This window comes from Synchiropus splendidus, chromosome 6 (assembly GCF_027744825.2).
Source record: "Synchiropus splendidus isolate RoL2022-P1 chromosome 6, RoL_Sspl_1.0, whole genome shotgun sequence".
In the NCBI taxonomy this organism is placed as follows: Eukaryota; Metazoa; Chordata; class Actinopteri; order Syngnathiformes; family Callionymidae; genus Synchiropus; species Synchiropus splendidus.
The window spans coordinates 19,151,410-19,173,538 of record NC_071339.1 but is presented as its reverse complement, the minus strand read 5'-3'; the positions used below and the strand labels follow the sequence as shown (position 1 = coordinate 19,173,538).

General features: G+C 43.1%; 1 protein-coding gene across 1 annotated transcript in view; it reads left to right on the top strand.

The window, feature by feature from the left end:
• Window positions 1-3,726: 3,726 nt before the first annotated feature.
• gli1 (GLI family zinc finger 1) overlaps window positions 3,727-22,129 on the top strand; it is a 42,102-nt gene continuing 23,699 nt past the window's right edge. The window contains exon 1 of the mRNA XM_053868845.1: window positions 3,727-3,980. The gene's annotated coding sequence lies outside the window, so the exon portion shown is untranslated. The remainder of the gene's footprint in view (window positions 3,981-22,129) is intronic.

Genomic DNA, 22,129 nt, shown 5'->3' with positions numbered 1-22,129 from the left:
TGCCTGAGAAATATATAGATGGTTCAAAAATATCTATTAGTGAGTCATGATCAACAATTTAGAATTCTGACCTGAGGTCAAAAGGTCTGAAGTCACTTTCAGAAATACACACTGGTTTGGGCTGAATGAGAATCCTTTATCAAAAACTGTGAGTAAGACTGTAGTCAGCCTCAGGTGAGTTTTCTCCTCCTCTCCAGAACCAGGATGATCCACCACGACCTTTGGCCCTGGTACACAGGATGTTTGTCTTTGTAAAACTGTTGGTCTCAGAATAAGGGTGGCAGTGATATATGACAACATTCAAAACAATCTGTATCCTTTAAGGTAGAAAATGTATAACATGTGCCCTGGATTAAAGGCACAAAATTTAGTTGTTTTTTGCTTTTATTTTTCTTTTGTTTTATGATAAATAATAGTATGAATAAATTAATAAAATACTAATTGAACAGCAATAATATATTTTTATACATTCTTTTTTGGGATAAAATGTGATTGTGAAATGGACAGATAATACCATTCAAAGTATATATTCCTCTGATTGTCAAATTTGTCAAATAATAAAAAAAACATTTATTTAATATATTCCTTATTAAGATTCAAATTTGCTTTTACCGAAGAGAATCTGATCTCAGTTTTTGTATTTAGTTCTGCTTTGATGGCTTCCATTGACAATCCCGACGGGGCCCAGCGTGGGACTTTCTCAGGTGAAGCAGATGGCTCCAGCATCTGTGGGCCCATTAACATCCAAGAACTCTTGGCTATGTTGGGAGTGAAGTCCAAGACTCTCATTGACAAAATCAGATTTAATCGCTGGCGGTTTGTTCTGAATGGTGCAGAGTCTTTAACCAGGTCACCAACTGTTTCGGCTTTGCTTCAGCTTTCTGCGCTTTATATCTGTAAACATATGTAAATTAACAGATTATTTCATCAGTCGCTGGGTGGCACTGGGTGGCACTGGGTGTAAGAGGATGCGAGACGTGCAGACCACTGCAGTGAGCTCTGATCAAGGGAGCCAGAGCCTGTGTAGAGCTATGAAATATGGATAAGATCAGAGGTTTGTCCAGTGAAATCCTCCCAGCAGGAAGTGCTCCATCTATGCTAGTTAGTTTGGAGATCATCTTCACCGACTACTTTCAAAGCTGAGGTGAGAAGGCTCTGCTCCGAGTCTCAACCAGGCATGAAGTAAACTGCTGGTATACTCACAACACATTTTCTGAGATTATATTTGAAACATGAAATCATCCAATAGGAGTTCAGCTCTGTTCAAAACTGAAAAGGTGCTGTGTGAAGAGGTTAGACGCATATTGACTGTTAATATTATGCTTATAAACGATCAACAAAGAGTAATTCTGATGATGTTTAGAGTGAACTTTTGGTGTCCTTTCCTGAGTAGAATGTAGTCAGTCTTAACAAGGCACGAATAAGTGTTTTATAATGATAAAATAATGAAGTGCAGGCTAACATGCTGCTAATACAAGCACAAAGGAGTTGTTTATACATGGTAATATATTCTATTATAATGTTCTTGTCAATATTGCCAGTGTCACAGTCTGTCAGAGCAACCATGGGTGGAGGACGGGGAACAACCTGGAAAGGTTGTCACAGGGGAACACATTGACCAACAACCACTCACGTACTCAAATACAAAAGTCAAGATCACCACTCCACCTTGGACCAAAACGGAGCGGCTGAAAGAAACATATACAAATCCAGAATCCAAACGCCCCACACAGAAGTAGCCCCAACTTGAATACTGTTTTGTGAGTACTCTAGAATCAGTGAAGTTTTCAACTCAGTCAAAGACTCAAAGATGAATCAATTTGAACTGGAGAAAAACACCATTCTCATGCTTCTTGCAGTACCACTCCACAAACCATCAAATACACAAACACAGACAGAAGGGATCACACTGGAGCCTGCAGTAAACCACAACCAACTCCAGACTGGAAAGAAAGCCACAACAGCCTTAGATTATTTTGAACTACAGCATCTCCAACACATTAGACAAGTCATAGAGGATTCACCAAATCCTCATATCAGTCTCAAGGCCTTTGCTGAAGGACCCAATGCGCTTGAACCTATCAAATCAGTTAAGAAGGTTTAAGTATTCTGATCCTGACAGAAGGCAGCAGCAGCAGGTAGCACACCTGCCGCCGGTCAGGAAAGTGAATCAGCAAATAGAATAAAAAAACTATTTCAGGTGGGAATGCTGATGATCCCACATGTAGGTACTGAGACGTGAGATTAAATATCCTTGGATTATCTGAAAGCAACAACAGGTCAATGGTCAGAGGTCACCGTGACAGAATTAGTTAATAGATAGATAGATAGATAGATAGATAGATAGATAGATAGATAGATAGATAGATAGATAGATAGATAGACAGACAGACAGACAGACAGACAGACAGACAGACAGACAGACAGATAGATAGATAGATAGATAGATAGATAGATAGATAGATAGATAGATAGATAGATAGATAGATAGATGAATCTTGGCGACAAAATAAGGGGGAATGTTTTTTTTACTATGGACACACCAGCAAAGTTGTCACAGGAGATAAAGAAGTTGACAGACGCAAGCATGACATCATTCGATTCTCTCAAATCTAAATCCAGAGCAGCGCAAACACGCCAATAAAAAAAGAAGGGGAGACAAAAAGGTTTCACTAAACATGTTATTCTTACCATATGAAGAACATTTTTGTTCTTTCTGACAGTTAAAATGTGTTTTAGTCTCCATAATATTGTGTCCAGCGATTCTAATAAAACTAAATGTATTGCATGTCAGATTGCAACTGATAAGCAAAGCTATTAACATGGGAGTCCTCAGGGTGTCAGTAGGGAGCAGTTTCAGTGCCACTGAAGAAGAAAGACTTCTGCTCCTGCGACATAACAGAAAGGTATCCGCAAAGTCAAGTTAAAAAACTAACGATAGGTATACTGTGACACTGTAAATGGAATAAGCGTAAGCTAATAAATCAATGACTGATACAAAAAATAATCGTCTTATGACGGTTGTGAGAGGATATTTTGGGTTATTGATGCCGCAGCTTGTTCACTTAAAGTAAAATGAATAGATGGAATGAATTGATTTTTACCTGGTAGATTTTTTACCTTCTTTTATCTGAATAAAGGTCATTGGTTGTGCTTTAAATTTGATGCCTGTAACCATCTTTTTAATGCCGAAATTTCAATTCCATTCGCAACAAATTTTTTAAAATTTTTTATCGCAAATTCCTCATTTTTAAAACGCGCTGTTTGCTGTTTGGTACCAGGTCCGTCGAGAGCGATCCGGTCCGGGATTTGCGGCGTACTGGAGTTCTTCAGTCTGGTTCCAGCATCCAGCCACACACGCTGTCCTCAACTTTACACCGTCAGAGTAAACACACACATTAATAGACACATTATCTGGGTTCCTTGACATGATCCTGCTTTATATGGACTCTGACATGTGCATACAGAAGTGGAACAAAGATGCTGCTGCACTGTTAAAAATAGAAACTCATCATTGAATCATCAAAATGGAACACGTGTTGAATAAAGTTTGGCCTTGTCGGATGAAGAATATGTGGTGGACGGGAAAAATGAGGCAGCCAGCTCCCTTTTTAAGGAAAAACAAAAAAACGAGCTTCCTGTTTCGGGGTGGTCCACAGACTGTGGGGAAGGAGGGAAGGGGAGGAGGGAGAAGGGGGTGCGCTTTACCGCATTGGCTGCGCCACCAAAATCCACGGCGCTTTTGCGGGACTGTGAAGCCGAACATGGGGTTCAATTTTGAAACCAAGACAGTGAGGGAAGACGCCATGGAAAAGTACATGTAAACCAGGATAAAGTGACCGGGATTAGACTTCCACGCAGACTGAGGTTTGACTGGGGCGCAGACTTTCTCGATCCTTGGACCGATCGGCTCTTCTTCCCAGGATTCTGGGAGTCCAGTCCAAAAGTTTCATGCTGAACATCGCTGCATTCACCTGAAGGTAAGTGAGTGACTCGGCTGCGGTAAAGTTTCCAGTGGAGAACTATGTAGAAATGCGGCGCTTTTTCGCTGCAATTGTCTGGAGTTAAAGTTTAAAAGAGTTAAAGGTTGTGCGCGACTTCATCTTGTGTAGTGTGGGGTGTATAGTTCAATTAAAAGTTTCCTTTTGAGTCATAACCCAACAAGCAAGTCCGTTCATTCATGTGATCTTAAAATGACTGGACTCATTCCCATCCGCTCACTCATTTGGGGGCTTCACAATCATCTGGCCCCGTGAGGGTCAGTGCAGAACAGCTGTTTCTTGTAACCTGAAATACTTGAGGTGCCAATATCTTCTCCAAATGTGCGCTTCTCCCAGAACACCCACAGAACAACATCATCCCGGGACTTTACGAGACTTCAGGGTCACAGAAAGAATTTTGCAGAAGGGAAGTGTGAGCATATCTGACTCCGATTTAGTCTTGTGTTACTCAAGAAAACGTTGATATTTTGGTGGAATATTCACAGATCGTTTCCTCTGTGAAAGCCGTCATATGTGGACACGCAACCAAATACACACAAGGAGAATCCATCAAACGCTCCATAGACAATTTGACTATGGAAATAACGTAGGAGTTATTTGATGACAAATTTAATGTATATAATAACAAACACGATGGCAAAATAATAAAAATAGGAAAATCTAAGTAAATATCTTTCATAATTAATATATTTAATTCAATTAAAATGCCGTTTTATTTTGTTTATTTATTGAAATTAATCGCATATAAACATCTTTGTGTATACATACACTTCTGCGCTAATCTGAGACAGATTACTGTTGGTAATCTAATTACCACTAAAGACTGTTGCCGCTAATGTGGGAAGATTATGCTGGTGGTGTTCATGTGTCGTGAAGAGCGTCGACACTGAACTCAGAAGAAGATCTACACTCTTATTTATGCCAGTGAGAAGAACTGAACACACAAAGACGCAGCTCACTGGGGACCTGAAACATTCAGGTTGAATCGGAATCGTTTGATAAGTTATTCATACAAGGATCAGAGTTTTGAAATTGTACTTGTCTAGATGGCGTAAATCAATCTCAAGGTTGAGACTGGGGACAGATTTAGGGTGGAAAGTGCACTTGTCCTTTGGCCACATGAGAAAAGCTCGGCAGGGGAGCTTCCTCGCCCTCCCAGGTCTTTATCAAGTGTGTTAAGGCCAAAAGGCTCCTTAATGGGAATGCCCTTAAACAAATAGAGCATACAGGAAGAAGCCCTCTCCTATTAGCAGCCGCAGCACACGACTGAACCGCTTTATCAGGGGCGAGATAAGTCTTTATCAGCTGGAATACAATTGTGAGGGTTGCTTTGCTATTCAGCGAAATGTGGTGAGGGCACAAAAAAAGTATTCCTTGAGATCACAACATCAAAAATGGTCTGGTTCCAGCAGCTTTAGCTGGTTTAGTCCCACTTTTGAAGTGTGTGCTGCTCATGGACGGAGTCAACTAACTTACAGGTTGCTCCCAAAACCATCAGTACTCTTTCACTTCCATCCCTTGTGCTCTGCAGATCACTCCTCAATAGTCTCTGAACTATCTGGTAAATGTGTTCTCATATAATTGTTCTAACATGGAGGAGGAAACAAAGCAACAGCAGAGGGTAAATGACTGTTTTTGATGTGAATGAGTCAAACTTCCGATGAGTCCTTTTATGACTAAGGTGTAAGTGACGATGGGAGATTTTAGGCTCAAAGTGGCGAGGTTGCAAAGACCTAGTTTGTTGGAGAAAATGCACAGCTACACAATTGTTATCATAACAGTACAACAGACGATCAACTAAACTCCAGCTTTGAGCACGGCACTTAAGTTAATGTGGCTTATTCTGGATCCGCACACAACCAGTAGCTTTAAGCGGACGCATGAAGTTCACGTGCGACGCTTGAAGTGTTGCGCTGTGATGCATTCAAGGTGTACGAACGACGCTCACATGACGCACGAGTAACGAGAGGCAGGCAGCAACAAGTGGTGTGTTTTTGTCCAGATTCCATTTTGGTCCTCTCAGCAAGAAACATGCGTCACGTGATCCCTGAACCATCCCCTCCTGCTCCCCCACCTCCGCCTCCCCGAGGCACACACACACACTTTTGCTTTACACCCTCCTCCCATCTTCCAGGGAGCGAAGGGGGGAGGAGGTAGAGACCACCCTCACTGGGATCACAGCCCCTCAATCAGACCCTTTCACACCCTGTGAACCTGAAACAATCAGGGTTTAATAGCAGCTGTCTGTCTGTGCTGGCTCGGCCCACAAAGTGCAGACCTGATCAGTGGCAGAGGGGAAACACCCGGGGATGCTCCAAAGAACCGACTCTTTTTTTTCCCCCTCATTCGCTGCCTCTCGATTCTCTTGATCTTTTCGATGGTCGCCTTCTTTTAATTGTCGATCCGGACGCCCGTCCGCTCCCTCAGATCATTTCTTCCTTCGCGTTCTTGGATGACATTGATCACTGCTGAACAATCGCATGCTAGAATGAGGATGAGGAATTAGCTGGAGCTCTGGTGGGCTGACACCAGAGGGCAAAGGCATTAGACCCTCGGGCAGCTTCCCCTGTTTAAAAGGCATAATAGATGGGAAATGTTGCCGTCATGGGAAATATAACCAGAAGTGGAACGACTGCCCTGTTTTAGCTCTCTAGTCTGTTTTGTTTTGTTGTTCGTGCCACGGAATCTTAAACCCAGAAGTGACTGTCAAGTTCCTCAAGCAATCCGTGTTCAGAGCTGCTGCTATCGATGAAGGCTCAAATGATCTTGTTACTTTTTTATTGACATTCAGCACGGCTCAGATTATTATTTAACATTTTAGGATATGTTTATCAGTCCAACACAATGCTAAGGTGTGTCAAGTATTAACAGTCTGGTCACATTTTTTGTCATTGTGAGGGTCTGTTGTTTCTGGGGTTTTAGCTGTTGTTGCGGATGAGCAGAGTCTGGCAGGTAAAGGTGGTCTGAGTGAGTGATCGGAGTTGCTCAATGGCTTATTAACTCCGAGAAGAGGACGCCTTGAATTGTTCAGTGTTGATCACAAAAAGCAAGGTCATTGTGGAAATCTAGGGAGTTCTGCTTAAAAGTAAGATGTCTCATGCTGCATTCCAGTTATTGGGGAAAACAAAATATTGACGTCCACGAAGGCTATTCACACCCATCCTTTGATCAGATGAAAGTAACTTTTTGAGTAATACGCGCTCCGCTTGCGACTAGAAAACCTGCAGGATGAAGCGAAAAAGCAAGTTCACAGAATGTTTTTGTTCGGCCATCTTGGGTTGTCAGGGTGGTGAGAATTCTCCCGCCATCTTGCATCAGGTGACATCAGCAGGGGGTGTAACTGCAAATTCCCCAGGTCCAGGCACAATTGGAACACACCATACCTCTGTCTGCAAGGCATCTCCAGAATGCTCTCCTTGCTAAAAGCTGGTCGGCGGATGGCGTAGAAGTCATGAAATTCTCTTGCTGGAAACATTTGTGGTCTTGTACTTGGCCCCAGAATTCTGGCATTTTATGCAGGTAAACAATCTCAAAGATCAATAGGAACTCTGATGACTGCATTGATGGTCACTCCAGGGAATGAAGCCAGTTCCAATGAGGTTTCTCAGGGAGCTCTTGAGCAGAGCCAAGGGTCCATAATTGATTTCAGCTGTGACATAAGACCATCCGATCATTGTCTTGTAAGATTGAAGCCCTGTATTTATTTGCTTTCTGCCTCAGGTCCAATTATAACAAGTTTTGGCAGGTTCCGTTAGAGGTTGAGCATCTTGGAATCACAAACTCTTGTCTTGTTTCATCAGTTGCAGTTATCTGGTCGTAAACCTGATTTTAAAAAAGGAAGAGTGAGATGTGTTTTCTGCTGCCAATCGCCGTATGTGGCTGATATTATGAACCTAGCTGCTCCTAATAAGCACCAGGTGGGTTTTCTTTTGTGTTCACGAACTACAGCGAAACCGAATCATTAGCTACTCTAATAACAACCTGTTTCATATTAACCAGGGTGTATTTTCACTTTTTAATGTGCCTTGGCTGAAGATGGCAAAGAAAAAGTCTGGGGTGTTTTTGAAGTGAACTGGTTCGAGAAAGAATGATGCTGAATGCAACAAGTTGCCGGCGCTGGGTTTTAAAAAAGTGTGCATCAATGTGTGTGTTCTTCACCAGCGATGACTCACAGCGTTCTGCTCTGTCGGCAGGCAGAAAGTGAAGAGGAGGCAGTGTTTATTATTTCATCATGTTGCCATAGCCACGGTGCGTTCGGGTGCTGCCATCATCGGTGTAATTACTGCACCGTGTCAGACACTCACCCCGCTGTACACCGCCTCTATCGCAGTGACGGGTTTTAAGCAGGGTCTGTCCACTTGGCCTTTGAAATTGGACATCGTTGTGGCAGTTTGGGAAGCGTTTTTGTTCGCCCTTCAAGTCCAGTTCCTCAAGATTCAAATGCACCACTGCCTCTCAATGAAACAAGAAGTGTTAGTTTTCCTTTTGCCAGGGAGAAGAAAAATAAGGAGACTGAAGCTCGGCTAGCATTTGGACGTTAACATTGCGTGTGTTAATGGTGAACAACAACTCTGTTATCTGAGGTTAGATAACAGCTCCAGTGGATTGGCAGATTTCCTGAACATCTCAGTCTCACGTACCAAACACTCCCATTATTGGTTTGAGGAATGATGCTGATAGTTTACGATGAACTCTACAACTTCAACTATATCATCCCTTATGTTATTCCCCACTTAAGTGTTTGTGGTTCGGCAACTACTCTATTAAACAAGTCAGAACACTCTCCTTTTTCCGCTTGTGCACGACTTAACACAAGAGGATACATATGGAATAGAGTCCGGGACCATTGAGGCCCAAACTTTGAAAGTATTTTCCAATGGACCAGCCCAGCTTCACTTCCATTGCGTAATATATTGTGGCGTGTGCGACTTTTGCGTCATATACTGACGCTAAACTCAGCCTTGCGCATTGCATGTTGAGACATAGTTGCTTCCACCTCCAACCAACCTCCATTCTTCTTTTACATGGCACCCCACCGACGGCGTCACGATAGTGGTGCTCATACAAATAGCCAAAGAAGAGGTAGCCTGTTGGTTGAAATTGGCTTATTGGTGACTTTTAATGGGAGTTTAGCACTGCAACTATCATTGACTTGTCATTACATTTGTTAAATAAGCGCAGAATTGCTCAGATAAATCATCAACAGTGAATAAGTCATCTTGTGTTGCAGTAGACACTGAAGACAAGTGTGTCATTTCTCCAGAGCCACATCAGAGGAGCAGTTGGTTTATTGATTTTACAGTCATTTTTTCCATGTTGCACGCACAATGGACTCCCAAGTGTTGCCGGAATTGTCCTCCACTCCTTGTTTTCTGCCCCCGCAGTGAGTGACAGTTGTGAGAGCTGCAGTGGATTGCTGATGCCATGTTAACCAGATCAGATGCCATAACAGGAAGTCAGTCCGCATGTGTGGACGTGGCATGGTGACACCAGAATGACTTACAACTCGTGGAAGCCAAATGTAGGCAGAGCCGTCACCGATACACCGACATGAATCTGCTGTAGGTCAAAGGTAACTGCTCCCTCAGTCAAACAGCCTGATATTTACTACAACAGATTTGACATGACAGTCGTCTGCTCAGATGTTTGATCAGACTTCAGGCTCCATGAGGAATGCCAGACATTGACTGACGGCTGCCAAAAATCTAAATACAGAATCTGTCCATGCTTAATAGTGACCTATTACGGTCAAGTCGTGATTTAATTCTAACCTCCTTTGAAGGCTGTGGAGGAATGTCGTTTTATCATACTTTTATTGTGCATCAAACAAATGCTGCACCTTTAAAAAAGATGAATATGGTTGAGGTTTTGAGGTCTGACTGTGAGTTAAAACCCGCAGCGTAAATTTACGGCAAATCTTCAAACATAATTCAGCCTTTTCATAAATAATAAGTAAGCTCTTTTCCGCTTTCATTAACATTGGAATTTGCTGGAAAGGAAAGAAGCTAGAGGTGAACGGCAGAAAGATTTTCACAGTAAGCGCGAGTGGGGCAGCCAGTGAGAGAGCGAGAGAGATGCACATTGTTTTAAATCTGCAGCGAGTCAGGCTCTCAAATTTATGCCCATGGGCTGCTTCTTGGGTGGGCTGCCGGGAGGGCGGTGCGCTAGCTGGAGCAGGGGAAAGTTGCCGACTCCAGACTGCTCGCCTCGCTCTGAAGCTTTGGCTTTTCCTGCTGGAACATATTCACAACTGACTGACTTGTCTTTTCTGCTGAAAAACCCCCTTCGACACAAACGTCTTCGATATCTCGCGCAACTACATCGTGCTTGGAAGAGAAAGCTACTCTCTGTTTTAGTGGCCGCTCCACTCCCGTCTCTGAATCTTGGATCAGATAAAACTTAATCCTCGGTTTGCAGGTTTGTTTTGCCCTGCATGAGAAGGATGCGGGCCTGCGGATGCTTGAAACATCATGTCCCACCAACACAAAACAATTTTAGTTAGAGACTGGTCAGAAAACGTTTCTACTTGTCATGGGCTTAAATACATTAGAGGCGGCAGGCATTGTAAAATTCAACTCAAACTCACAAGGCTGTTGGGGAAAAAAACTGATATTGTTGCTAAAAGTCATCCAGTGTTTTAAGAGTTGCACCGCTGCGAACTACACCAAGCTTTTCTTTGTGCCTTTGAGGAGGAAAAAAAATGCACGTGGGAGTGTTTTTATCTTCCCAGCAGTCTCGGTTTATTCCAGCCTGTGTGTCTGGCTGCTTTGTGGCCTAATTCGCTCTGAAGGTATTACGGTTATTGGACGGCTTGTAAACCATTAAGTCTTTATTTACAAGAAAAAAGAAAAAAAGCAGCTCTGGCTAAAAGCGCGGGGGCGAGCTAGGTCCTGGCACCGCCGGTGACCTCCACTGTAAGTGATGAATTTCCAAACAAGCAGACCCCAGGGACATCTGGTCCTGTTTGTAAAGAAATGCAGACCCTCGCTCAATTACATCATTTCGCCCATTAATTAGATGGGGAGGACCTTCATTTCCTGCCAGCCAATAAACGGCGAAAAGGGAGCGAGTAAAGAAGGACGCGAACACGTATATGTGATTATAGAGTGTGCGGTCAAACAGGATGCATGGCCACTGGTCTGCTGGAGCAGTTGTTAAACATAGTGCTGATGCCTTTACATCTAACATCGGAATGTCTTTTTAGTGACCACACAGAGATTTTTTCCTCCTCTATACCTTTATTTCAAGTCATCCCACTATTGGTGAGGTAAACTTCCTGTTCGGACCAAAGTGGCCCATCAATCCCCGCTACTGCTGCCGCTCTACTGGCCATATTTAGGAGGCCGGAAAACTTAGCTATAGCCTGTTCCATGCAAGTGGTTGGCAGTGGTTTGTGGCAGTAGACCTGCAGGTGATTGGTGACTCTCAACTACTTCTCCGTATTTTATTCACCGTAATTTCCAGACGATAAGCCGCTACTTTTCTCTTGCAGTCCAAACTCTGCGGTTTAAACAACGACGCTGCTAATATATGGATTTTAACAGGTTAAAGAGAGTAATTTTGGCAAAATGTTGAGCTTTGTCACATCAAACCTATCTTGTCCAACCGAGCCGGTCTCTTGTCGGAACTTCGCCAACGCAGGTGAAAACAGCACAGTTTGAGAAAAATGTGAAGCGTTCATGATTCAAGTGCAGAACATTGCCCAGTTTGTTTCGTGAATCAGACCCTGTTTTCAAAACTAGTTCAGAAGTGAACCTCGTGCATTTTTAAGCTGGGCGCACCACTGTCCTTCCTACAGCGCAGACAGCACCACTGCAACCGCGGCTGGTAGACAGGTGCATCTTATCTGTTTTCCTTCTTAAATTTAGTGGGCGCTGGCTAATATTCCGGCGTGATCTGTAGTCCGTACAATATGGTATTTCTTTACTTCATTATTTTCTTTAAGATACAGTTCGTCATCAATTCATCAATGCATCCATATTACTAATAAATTCATTCATTCATTTTTTATTTGAATTTTTCATTCTAGCTTAGAGTAATGCAGTTAAATATTATAATGTATGAAGCAATTTTGCTATATGTTGCTATGCATCATGAATATCACACTGATTCTTTTTCCTGAAATTGCTGAGTATTTCAGATATTCTGAAGAAGAATATTGCTGACTTTGACCTTGAAAGTCATCTGTCGTGGATCTTTTTTCTTTATCCAAACTAGCGCCAAATACATCCATTAAATTTAGTGAAACTGATCAGTAATGTGAATGTTCTATTTATGCCCTTATAGTATTGTTTCTGTTTTTGGTTCTAGTTAAAGTGAAGCCCAAAGCAAATTTTTTTCCAATTAGTAAAATCCCAAGCTTTGTAATCAAGAGTAGAGTGATGCAGAAAATACAGCTGCTGGCTTCACATCTTGTAAAAATCTGTTGTTTTTCTGCTTCTCATCCATGTTTTTGGCCACACACAAAGCTCCCTGCAGGTCATTCTTGCAGGAGACATTCTGCTCACCTGCATGTTTTTACTGGAAAGAAGGCAGAAAGGCAGCGGCGGGTGTCACACCGACCTGCTGCTACTGTGGCTGAGGCTCTGGTTGAACAACAGTGGGCTGATAAATATAAATGATTGAGCCATTATTTAACCAGTGAGTGTGAATATCCGCATCAGGTTTTAGTTCTCATGCCGTGATGTGACCTGCTGCTGCACTCAGCATGGGACAAATGTCAGAATGACAATGCAACTGTCGCAGCTGTTGTTTTTTCAGGTCCTTGGTCGTCGTTCTCTCCTCCTCCTCCTGTACTCCTTTCTCCCGATGTTCATCACTTTGCAAAGCAGAGTGAGCAGTAATGCACCTGCCAGCCAAAAGTTTGAAGGGAGCGTGAGACAGGGGGAGAGTGACTGGCGGGGGAGAGAAACTGTCCATATGCGAGAGCGCGGTGAAAGGGAAGGGACTGCGAGTGTCTGTCGGCCTTTGGGCAGTGTGAGGTGCCATGCTGAGCATTTATGCCGGGTTTATGGGACCAGACTCAGCTGAATACACAGCAGGTCAACGAGGATCCACACTCACTTTTCTTTTCACGCTACGCTGAATGTCACCCTGTGATTTACTGGCAACCTGTTTGATTCCCTCTCTCCTGGCTGGAACTGAATATATTCCTGCCGCTTCATATGAAACGTAAAGACAAAGCTGGAGGAAGTATTCCTGAAGCTTTCAAGTAGTTTCTGAGTTGTTTCCCAGAACTTTTTCTGCAAAGTAATTCAATGTAATGTAATATTCGTGCTTCTTTAGTTTTATTTTTTTTAAAAAGGTTTAGCTAATACATTTTTTAATTGTTAACATTGATGTTTGGAAACGTGGTTTTCATTTCTTGCTACCAAACTGTTGATCATGACAGGCACCAGATCCGTTTGTGACAATCATCTGTTCTTAATCCAAATACTCTTCCGTGGCTTTTGACTAGCCCCGCATCCAAACCTCGTCACTGACCACTGCCATTCCCACTCCCAGTGTTCCAGAGTCGACAGGCAGTTGTTCTGCTTTGGCACATTTATTGGCCCTTATTAGTCCGCACCTGTAGTCCATTAAAAGCTCCGGTTTGCTGACAGACGTACAGATAGACAGCTCCTCTAAAATCTCAGTGCAGTGGGAGACTCTCTTCATCTGGGACACCAACGGAAATTTGTCAGGCTGTGGAGGAGAACCATCCCAAGCCGCAGGATCCAATTCAAAGTGGCTATTTATCAACTCTGGGCCTCCGCTTCAGCTGTTGGGCAGAAATGCGGTGAGAACTTATATGTTTAGTGAGTGTCGAAGTGTCTGTGGGGCTGTGATGAGCGAGAGAAGAGTTCCAGATGTGTTTTGTGTAGCGTCCCTGGATTGTTCTATTCTGTGAGGAACTTGTTGCTGTGCTCATCTGAAGGTTTGCCATGGTGTTGAAAGTGCTGCTGGATACTCAAAGGAAACTGTCTCGTGTAGAAAGAACGAAATATATTTCACAGAGCAAGACATGGGAATACTTCAAATCTCCCTTATGTATATTTGTTGCATATTGCATATTGCAATTAAATTCAACTGGGTAAATATTTCACCAGAGACACAAATTCATATTTGAATAAAGACAGTTGCGTTGCAAAGTAATATGCAAAACCAACATGGCTAGTAAATCTGTAAAATATACTGACGTGCTTTGTGTTGCTGTCAAAATAACACTGTAATACAGTTAAAACTTGTTCTATTGAGTAAAAACATGTAAAAATGAGATACAATTGGAAGCAATATCATGACGAGTCTATAAATATGAGCGTTGAGACGGGTTACGTTTTGCACTGCTGTTTCATAGTATGAAGGAAGTGTTGACCTCTGACCCTAATCCCAATGCTTTTCCAAGATTGTACCCTGTACTTCAATGTTACATGGGGGAATTGTCAAAACAGTTCAGTTAAGGAACCAAGCGGAGTGTTAAGACTGCTTTGTATGCACTTACTGTTTCCTATATAGTTTCTCCGCCCGCCCCCTCGTCTTGTGTGTCCTAGCTCACACTCCGGCTTCCTGTGGGATCCAGCCAAGCCTCAGGGCAGCGAGATGTCTCTTTCCAACCAGCTCACCCTGTCACACATGCTTCGGCTTGTCGGGCTCCGTTTGTGGGAGGGTGATTTGCTGTGGAAGTGTGCGTCTAAGTGCCTATAGGTCTGTGTGTATCTTCCTTGTTAAACTCTGTGTACGTGTGTGGGAGTTATCTCACAGTGGGTGGAGGTGACTGTCTAGGAAGGGATGACAAAATGTAATTAGCTGCGGTTCACGTGGGTCCAGGTTCAGCTCAGGTTGGCGAAATAACGTTTTGTCTTCATTGGGTTTTATCTCCAGTAGAAGTCCGTCTGTAATGCTTTCACTGTCGCTTGTTGCAGTGGAAAATAAACAGGTTGCAACACTTAGCCTTTGTGTTTATATGAGAAGACGACACACACACACACACAGTGAGTTCAATGGCTAGTGACTCTGGCTAACAGATCTGACGAATGTGGAGCCCCCAAAGTCCAACTGCTGCCATTGATGTCACCTCCATAGCAACAGGTGGCACTGTGACAACTTTATACTTGTCCGAATTGAATCCCCACAGAACGAAGCAACGACGGCTGGCCTCCTCTCAGGCACTGTTAGCCACGTTTTTTACCCATCCAACATCCTGTCGCCCAACGTTTGCGGGATTTGTGGCCCTTACCCCTCTCTTACCCTCTTCATCCAATGCAAAACACGAAACTTGTCTGATTGTAATGTTGTAAATAGGAAACACTACACAACAAAACATTCTAATTCCTCAAAATGTGGTTTGAATAGCTTGTTGTCCTCGGCAATTGGCGACTAATCGATAAGTGGATTATAGTTGTGGCCATACTATTTCTCGCGGTAGCGTGATGTTATATGAATTGCGACACTAGGCGTCTTGAAGTGTTTCCTCTCATGATTTTGTGGAGTGGTTTTGGCATGTTACTGTGGTTTCACATCATGCCTGAAGGCCTGCTGGCTGTATGTTAGTCAGTCTGCGGCAGGGGAACGTCAACAGGCCGTGTGTGTCAGAAGTTCAACCTCCTGACAGCGTGGAGAGCTTCACCTCAGTCCCTCTTTTACCCCGCTGGTCGGCCATTAGAGCCGACTGTTGGCGCGTCTGAGGTGTGTGGCTCACCACCATGTCATTGCCGGGGGGTCTCTTGTCACCTCTTAACACACACTCACAAATGGTGCATTTCCTTTGCTGATGGATACAGAGCGATTGTGACACCAGGAGGCTGAATAACAAGTGAACTCATGGGATGGCAAAACCCCAAAGATATAGGATCAGTATGATCAGAGCGGTCCTCACTAGGAAAGATCTGTGCTTAAATAAATGAACAATAGGGTGTCAATATCTAATATCTAAGCTAATGAATACACCACACTGTACAGTAGTTTAAGTTAAAAGAAGTTGACAGGACCTTTGAACTTTGCAGGTGAGGATTGTCGCCTTATTCTTCAAATAAATTGCTAAACTTCATTTGTACTTTTTAGTGTGCATTTTTTTAACAATATGTTGTTCATTTACAGTTGTGTGTACAAAAAGATCTATATTGTGTAAGTGTTTGAGCGCATGTGTCCAGGCTGCCAGCTTCTGATTATGTGCTACACTGTTTTTAAATTAACAGTATTTTTTTACTATTAATCCATCCTTTATGGCAGTCAAGAAATGTTTTATTATTTTACTATAATTTTTAAAGCTCTGCAATCTTCTTCTGCTTTTTCTGTGTTTGGGTTTGAGCCACAGTTCCCCTCGAGCTGCCGTGGAGATAAAGTTACATTTTTTTTAAGCTATAGTTTTTTCAAGGTGTTTTTTTTTTGGCAGTCAAGGAATGTTTTATTGTTTTAGTGTAATTTTTATTACACGTGAAACATTCATATCCAACTTTGTGTATGAACCTGTTGCTTGGTGATGACATCATGGCTTTTTATGGAATATTGTGAACAGTATCTTGTCAGTTTGAAGACAGCAGAACCACAAAAAGTGACTTTCGGCACTGCTGAGTACGGTATGTAAATAGGTAGTGATGACACTTTAAGAATGTAAATACAACAGTAAGTGGCTAATAGGACCACGTCCTAATGAAGCTAATGTGACCACAGGTCAACAAGGGAGTTGCTTTAACCTCAGTCAAGTGGCGTTTGGAAGCTGAGGGGATGTGAAATTCGGAAGTGGAAGATAATTCACCGAGCCATCTCTTGTCTCCTCTCATTAAACATGTTGAAGAGCCAACTTTTTTAACTTGGAGTGTTCACGCCAGAGCTCTTCTGCTAACTGACCCGGGGCTCTGAAGGGCTGCACATAACAAGCGCCCACATTGGCTTTTGTGTGCAGGAGGGTCTTTACATAACCCACATAACCAAGCACATTGTCTAGCAACCAGCCAGCTACTGAAGGGTCTTGTAAACGGAGGAGGGGGTTCTTGAGTGGAGGCCTGGAACTAGTTTGAGAGGCCAGTGGAGCTAAGCTAAGGTCGCCGCTCATAATACAGCAGGGCTACCAATGCTATCAGAACTGATGGGGAATTAAGAGGAAAATCAAAAGTTTAACATGTTTCTAAGCGAGTGAATGATCAACCCTGTCTGCTCGCACCCTGAAGTCTCATTTCAAACGGTCCCTTAATCATCTGAATGTGAATTTCTTGCCAAAGTAAATCATCCTTCAGCTACCTAACGCCCCTCGCTGTGTTCCCAACCCCTCCACTCCACAAAGCTCGGCCTTCTTCACCCGCTTTTTCTGTGTTTGGGTTTGAGCCAGCGTTCCCCTCGAGCCGCCGTGGAGGTTGAGGTATATTTTTCCTTCGTGATGAGTTTTTTCAAGGTGTTTTCTTTTTGGCAGTCAAGAAATGTTTTCATGTCTGCTTCATTACACCGTCCAGATCACATCCACAAGATTTGGAAATGTTTGTTGAATGAATTGCTTTGGAAATTAGCTGTACACAAAATATATATTATATTTGTTCTGGATATAAAGTTGTTTGCTTGTGGCACATAAACCCACGTATTTTTTTTCATGCTAACGAAAAAAATGTCAATACAAATGAACTTGGTTGAGTTAGAAATAACTGGACTCTCTTTCGTCCAATGACAGCAGAACTTCAGCGACCAACTTTCTTAAGTTTCCTCCGTTTGGCGTCCGTGACTCATTCATTTAACCGAAAGCCTTTTAAGCACGAGACCAGGAAAAAAGACACCCTGTAACTTTTGCCTCCAGGGAACCACAATCCCAAGATATACAGTGCAAGTTCATCCTGCATTGGAATAACACAACTTCAGAAACAAACCATATTTTAAAATAAGCCCAGAATTTAGTCATCAATTTGAAGTTCTCTTTTCTTGAGCTGAGCTGTTTGAGCTGATGTAAGTCCTACATTTTTTGGTAACTAACTAAAAAAAAAAAACTAAAATGTAATTTAACACAAGAGTTTATCAACACAGGAGTGGCCAATAACACGTGTTCACTACAACAACCCAACATGACCGACACTGTCAAGATATTCTTTAGAACATGCTTCATTTTTTTAGAACATGCAAAATGCAAAGCATTGTAAACATTATAGGCCACTCTTGTCTTAAAAAATAACGTTGCGTTACAACGTGCCTCCTAAATCTCCAGCGCCAAGTTCCCGCTTCAATTGGTTCCGAAGAACCGATTATCACCAACCGAACTGACAGAAGCTTTGTCCAACGTGACTTCTACCTGCTAAAAGACTGCTAATGTGGCCAACCAGAACCATCCGAGCTGGGGCCCGACTGACCCTTTTACGACCGACTGTGATTTTTGATCCAGAGGCTCATTATCAGCACCACACTCCTCCTCGTATCAAATGATAATGGCCCATTTATCACTGACACTTGATGCTGCTGTCATTCTTAACAGCTCCCTGCCAGGCCAGAGGAAGCTTTTACTGCCGTTCGTGGCTTGTCGCTATTGTCTTCCAATACACAAAGACAAGGTGTCCTGATGGCCCTTGATGGCCCTGGACGGCCCCCGGTTGCAACTCGCAGGTTCCCTGGCTATTGTCGCTGGTCTGCAATCGCAGGGCACAGCCAGGGAATTAAGGCTGGAGGGGGAGGATTGTATGGGTGCTTTGAAAAGATGTGTGAAATAGGAGTATGGGTATTAAGGGTCTTGCCTCAGTCGGGGGTCTATTGTGTTTCAGGCTGAGCCCCCTACTGGCATCCATGATCTCCTCCATTGACACTGAGGCCCTGCTTCGTTCCCTGTTTTTGTCAAACTCTCTCTGTCTTTCTCACTTTCACCGTGTCTTTTAAGTTTAGAGCCCCATCTTCACAAGAATGTGAGGAGTTCGGTGCGCCCATATCAAGTCGCTGCGTGAATGCAGTTGAGAACTAAACAACTAGATGTTATTGGTGTTTGTATGGAAGGCGGCATGTTTGCATGATGGCACCAAATTTCTTTGACATCCAAGTCATCTATTTGTTCCTCGAGAGGGTCTAATCCCTTTAGTGTCGCTATCGAGACCACCGATCAAAACGATGTGTGTTGCGTTGTCTTGCGTTCTGTCAGGGAAATTGGGGCTAAGTCGCGAGATTGTTCCAGGCGGACTGTGGATGTGTGTGTACATATACACATATTTGCTCAGTGTTATCCAGCTTCTGTTAGGCCATCAGGAGTCGTGCAATTGTCAATAGTACAAGTCTATAAAAACCCTTCATTGACAAAGAGAGGACAAACAGCCGCAGTTTGTTCAGGATTTCCTAACAAACACTCCACTAGGAGGAAAAGAGAGAGAGTGGGAGAGAGAGTGTGGTAGACGGGAAACTGGACTCTATTGCTATCATTTCAACATGAAATCATAGCTGTTTAAAACAAGCTTTATTTGTTTGACTTAACTGATTTGAAATTCCATTTTATTGGACATTCAAATGCAGAGGTTCTGAAACTTTTTGATCTCGGGCCCACCTCTCCCAAAGCAAATGGACCCAGGGCCCTTGCAAGTAGTAGAACTGATTCATTACTCTTGATTTCATTTGTGATCAACAACCATATTTAATACACTTGCACGTAAACAAACCAAAACCTTTTGAAATGACGTTAAACCATGTGATCATTGCAAAGATATTTATTTGTCATTCAAGTCCAACCAGCAGCAGAATCATCAAATTGACTAAAGAAAAAAAGAAAAAAATACACTTCATGCAAACTGTTGAGAGAATTGGAGAAACTGTATAACATGCTGAATAAATTAAATAAATAAAAAACATGTCTAAATATCATAAAACAAAAATAATATATTTTATTTAAACTCCAAAGAAGATATAACTAAATGAAAGTATTGCCACAAAATGTGCTAATTCATGAACAGTTTACTGTTGGGGGCGCCATCATTTTCTTCATCATTTTTTTCTTTTCAGGAACTTCTTCATAGTTGGTAATGATCACAGATCATGATGTCAAGTCAATTCAGTCAATTCAGACACACTACTGCCTCCATACATATAGGAGGTGCCATGGGCCCCGGCCCTGTGGTTAAGAATGACTGTTCAAATCTATTGCTAATGCGGTTTATATCACCAGTGTTTTGCACAGCACACTCCCAAATCTGCGACTCTTACTAACCTGTTGGGTGTCTTGCTGATGTATCTTGCAAACCATTGTCCTCTTGTGGTACTATTAGGTAAGTAGGTAGTACTCAGCCAATATGTTTACATTCTCCCCTGACTACTTCAGACTTTCCTGTCTTTTGTGGAAGCATGGCTGAAACTGTTTCTAGTCTATTTCTGCTTCAAACAGTATTGTAAACTCCAGTGCATCAATGTATGGGTCCTACTTTTGTGAGAAATCTTCAGAAACATTTCTGGAGTCTCCTTTAAATGTTTCCGTCAGTCCTGGTGAGGCAGACTAGGGCAAATGTTCAGCTACTTAGACAGGAAATACGCCTCGGTGGCAGTAAACATAATTGCTTGTTTTGTGACCGTTTCCCTCAGTAACAACCTGATTTATTTCTTGTGATGATTACGGCTCTGTAATTGGGCATTTTAAAGTCATATTAGCCTGGCTGGCATCTGCTCTTTGCTAAGTGTTAGGTTTACTGAGTGTTGGATGCAAATGATGACGCTGTCCCTGGCCTGCACTGTCCCCCCCCTCGACCCCGCCTGCCTCAAAGGGAGAGCTCTTGTGCAAACAAAGTGTTCTTGAATGAAGGAGGCATTTAAAAATGATGGCTCTCCACAAGCAGAATGTGATCCTCCTCTTTCTCTCCTCCTGTCCCCCTCCGCTTTTCTCGCACTCACCCACTTAAACTCTTCCCTCCTTCTTGTCATTCTCACTGCCTTGTTTCCACTTCCAAACTACGTGTTCCCAACATTTGGCCCCGCGCTAACTGCAGAGTGACAAACTCCTCCGCCCGTCTTCAAAGGGCAGTTGCCGTCTCACTGGTGAAGTGAGACGTAGTTTATAAGTTAAAACCGAGGGAGAAAACGAGAGGGTTCTGATTGGAGGTGGAGTGATTAGAATTCATCCCACGGTGCAAACAAAAGGAGGAATGAAAAGGGGGAGAGTGCAGGAGAGGAGAGAGTGAGTTGGGGGAGTAAGAAAGATTTGGGGTGAAAAGAAGATTGTAAGCCTCAGCAGATCTGGGAACAGTCCCCTCCCTTTGACTCACTGCACAATTATCCAGCGAGACAACAGAAAACAAGGCAAGGAGAGGGGGAAGGTGAAGAGGAGAGGGAGATGGATAGATGAAGAGCAAAAGGAGAGAAGGAGAGAGAACATTAATTATTCGGGGCAAAGCTTTTGACCAAGATTTGCAGAGGCAGGCTGAACAGAGGGTCAACAATTGACTCAATTACAAGACAAACTCTCTAAGGGCCCTACAGCAGCGCTCAGCGTCGACCCTGCAGCTCTCAGACCGACTGTTGGTTTTTTTCTCTCTCCTCTTTTCATTGCCCGTAAATGTTTGCCCCTCTTCAGGTGCCCCCCGGCAGACGCAGGAACCCTCGGCTAGACTTTAACCTTTTCAGCCGCTGAATGATTCCTCCTATCTTTTTCATGAGGAGTGGAGAGAGAGAGAGAAGGAGCGAGGGAGTGAGGAGGGAGATGAAGGGCATAGAGCCTTCGCTTTGTCCAACTTTATAGCTGCTAATGAATAAGAAACGTCTGTTGACCCTAAAGGAAAATGAGGGTGTTTTTGTTTTCTGTGGCACAGGTGGGTTTTTATATAGAGGTGGGCTGAGTTCCTGCACAGTGAATAGAGAGAAGCGGAATGCAACATACCTTCTTTACAACATTGTGTTGCACTCCCTCTCGCTATATAATGTATAAAATATAATTTGGGATTCTTCAGTTTTTAAAGACTTTACCAAGCACCTGTGTTTTCTATTTTGGCCAAGCACAGACATGAGCGAATGAAAGCCATGGCCGGTGCTCACTGGTGACCCTTCATTGATAGGGTCGGACAATACAGTGAGGAATGGGATTCCAACAATAGCCTTCTCTTGTCCGTCAAAAGGACTGCTGAAGCATAGAGCTGCTCAACGCTGCTCCCCCGCTCTGCTGCGCTCTCTCTCTTTCCTTCCTTCCATCATTTCTCTTTTTCTTCTGTTGTGTCTTTGTCTGG